Genomic DNA, 3,651 nt, shown 5'->3' with positions numbered 1-3,651 from the left:
AGGGCACACTGTTGACTCATATCCAGTGTCTCACCCACTGTAATCCCCAGGTTCCTTTCTGCAGAACTGTCGCTTAGCCGTCAGTCCCCAGCCTGTAGCGGTGCATGGGATTCTTCCTTTCAAAGAACAGGACTCTGCACTTGTCCTTGCTGAACCTCATCAGATTTTTTTATCCCAATCCTCCAATTTGTCTAGGTCACTTTGGACCCTATCCCTACTCTCTGGCATATTTACCTCTCCACCCACCTTAGTGGCATCCGCAAACTTGCTGAGGGTGCAATACATCCCATAATCCAGATCATTCATGAAGATTGAAGAAAGTGATTATTCCCCTCTATTTGGCACTGGTGAGGCCACATCTGAAGTATTACGTCCAGTTTTGGGCCTGAAGTCTCTTCCAACCCTAATCTTCTATGATCATGTTTTCCAGGCCCCTGTATGTTTCAACAAAAATGATCAGGGGGCTGGGGCACGTGACTTACAAGGAGAGGCTGAGGGCACTGGGCTTGTTTAATCTGCAGAAGAGAAAAGTGAGGGGGGGATTTGATAGCTGCTTTCAACTACCTGAAGGGGGGTTCCAAAGAGGATGGATCTAGACTGTTCTCAGTGGTGACAGATGACAGAACAAGGCGTAATGGTCTCAAGTTGCAGTGGGGGAGGTCTAGATTGGATATTAGGAAACATAATTTCACTAGGAGGGTGGTGAAGCCCTGGAATGGGTTCCCTAGGGAGGTGGTGGAATCTCCTTCCTTAGAGGTTTTTAAGGCCCGGCTTGACAAAGCTGTAAATGACAGAGAATGTCCTTCAGTGTTTCTGGCACCTCCTTCTTGTAGAGCCTTAAGCCGTGGTATAGGTGGTAGGGCAGCCAGCCGAGGAACAAGGAAACCACCGTGGCCACCAATGACTTTGAAGGGCTTCCCAATCCATGCCAGATTCTTCTCCTTCATATTCATCCCCACACAGAAAAGCATCCCACGATGGTGCAGAAGGACAGCAGGAAGCCCAGCAGGAACCGGACTGTGAAGATGGCCCGGTGGACCCGTCTCCTCAGTCCTGCTTCTCAGCTTCGTTCTAATTTCCAGTTATATTGTAATTATTGATGCAGGCAATACTGTCCCCATCCTCCATGTGACTCTCCCAGAAAGCCAGGTAGGGAGTGCTGAGAATGAAGGAGGCCAGCCACACACCCACAACCAGCTTCCCAGCCTGTGGTATGATGTGGTGATTCCGGGACCAGATGGGATGGTGACTGAGGGTGTAGTGGTTCAGACTGATGAGGGTGAGAAGGAAGACAGAGGAGAACATACCCATAGAAATGCAGGCATTAAGGAACTTACACATTGCCATGCCAAAGATCCAGTGAAAATCCAGGGGGATGTAGATGGCAAAGAAGGGGATCAGCCAGGTGAAGAGCAGGTAGCAGGAGACCAGGTGAAGGAACCAGAGTGTGGTCACCCTCCTCCTCATCTTCAACCCCAGCACCCACAGGTACAGCCCGTTCCCCACCACATCCACTAGGAAGGTGATAAAGAGCAACACAGCAGAGGTCAGGTGAGGGGTCTTCATGGCCTCTGGGGTCCTGCTGGAATTTGCCACTGAGGTTGGTGGGAGTGCCATGATATCTTGTTCCACTGTACCCTGGGAAGAGACATTACAGGATTTGCAAGGGACAACATTGGAGGCAACAAGGGAGAGTGAAAGAGGAGAAGGGAGAAATACCAGAGTGGGTTAGGAAGGTAATATTGGAGAGGACCTCGCTGGGCACCCTCTGGTCCTCCAGAATATTCAGGCTGGATATTCCCAGAAAGTGGGCTATAGCCGGTGGAACTCACTGCTACAGGATAGAGCTGCGAGCAGTAGGGGAGAACAAGGAGGGTAGCAGACATGGAAGGAGTGGGGAAGGGGACACTTTACTAGATCAAATACACAGCTATACAGAGATTACCACGTAGCTGTGATCTGGACGTCTGGCTGGCTCAGGGGAGCAGGGAATGGGCTCTGGGGCCTTTCCCCTCTTGGATGGCCAGCTCTAATCTGGCCCAGGGCAGGGGATCAGGCCTACTCAGTTAGGTGAGGATCGGTGCTGTTGACTGGTGCGAGTGCAACTTAGTGTTACAAGGAAGAAAAAGCCACCCCTCCCCCACCCCATATCTTGCGCTCATCTGCCTGTCACAGGAATTGCTGCTACACCCTGACTCACGCAAGCATGCAGGTTCCTTCTCACCCTCACTGTAACACAGGAAGTCTCAATCCACCGAGCTGCTTCTCTGCCCCTCAGCCGTCTGGGAATTTGCCCCGTGGTTTGTAGGAGAGTCGTGTTGCCTTGGTCATGGGTGCCCTGGTGAGAGACCAGAAGAGGGTTAGAAGGACGACAGACAAAGGAAAAGGGGGAGGGGAAGAGGAGAAATGAGGTGGGTTAGGAAGGCACCTTTGGAGGCATCTCTCTGGGTGCCCTCGGGTCCTCTAGAAATTATCCCAGGCTGGATATTCTCAAGCAATTGGGCTATCACAGGAAAACTCAACTCCTATAGAGGTAGAACTATGGGTAGGAAAGGATGTAGATGTGAGAGGAGATGGGTGACGGGAACAGTCTAGCAGCTTCAAGTACACACTATTGCTGATAATACTACGTTCGTGACTCCTAGACTGGACAGGCTGGTCTCAGTAGGGGTGGGAATGGGATCATGGGGCCCTTCCCCCAGGAGGCGCTGGTTCCAATTTGGCTGCGGGCGGGACTTGGGTATGCTTGTCGGCAGATCAGAGGATTCGAGTCGTTAAGTAGGGGAGAGACCAGATATTCTTGCCCTTAGAGGGCTGGTGCTGGTGGAACATTCCCTTTGCATCACAAGGCTGTCGCGACACAAAGCTCCATCCGTCTTCCACCCTCGCCACCTTGTACTCATCTTGTGCCACAGAAATTGTGATGCTGCTTTACACCATGACTTGTCGAGAAGCGCGCAAGGAGTCCTTATCACTCTCATTTGTAGCACAGGAAGCCTCGAGCACCTAGCCACTTACTCTGTCCCACAGCCACGCCTCGCCAGCCACCTCTCAGCAGGGGTCTCTGGGCTATTACGCTGTCAGAGGGACGTCGCGCCTCTAAACGGGTGTCCTTAGTCAGCATGAGTCTCTCTGTGCTTGTGGCAGACTGGCCATAAGGTAGCAGATAGGGTGCTGGGAGCCAGGCTCCTGGTTTCTAACCCAGCCTCTGGGAATGGGGGTGGAGGGTCAGAACTCTGGGTTTGGAGAGGAGAAAGGGGCTCTTATGTGGCTTAGGCTAGACGGTTCTCAAGCCAGGGGTTGAGTGTACACAGGGTCTGTGGGGGCCTCTCATTAGATATTTGCCTAGTTTTTCAACAGACCACATAAAAAGCCCGAGCTAGTCCAGTACAAACTACAATTTCATGCAATAACTTGCTTAATCCTGTCTATATTACTAATAGACACTGAAAATGTAAGTACAACATTTATATTCCATTCATTTATAATTACATGGGAAAATGAGAAATAAGCAATTGGCTCTGTAATAGTTAGTATGTGACAACTGTGTCTTTTTACATCTGATTTTGTAAGCAAGTAGTTTTTGAAGTGAGGTAAAACTTGGGGGTAGGAAGATAAATCATGACATCCTGCAAAGGGTACAGGAAGTCC

General features: G+C 50.6%; 1 pseudogene; it reads right to left on the bottom strand.

Moving 5' to 3' along the window:
* Nucleotides 1–760: 760 nt before the first annotated feature.
* On the bottom strand, nt 761–1,617 carry LOC116838244 (putative G-protein coupled receptor 33; annotated as a pseudogene).
* Between the last annotated feature and the right edge of the window lie 2,034 nt (nt 1,618–3,651).

This window comes from Chelonoidis abingdonii, chromosome 11 (genome assembly GCF_003597395.2).
Source record: "Chelonoidis abingdonii isolate Lonesome George chromosome 11, CheloAbing_2.0, whole genome shotgun sequence".
Taxonomy (NCBI): domain Eukaryota; kingdom Metazoa; phylum Chordata; order Testudines; family Testudinidae; genus Chelonoidis; species Chelonoidis abingdonii.
This window is presented reverse-complemented; position numbering and strand designations above follow the sequence as displayed.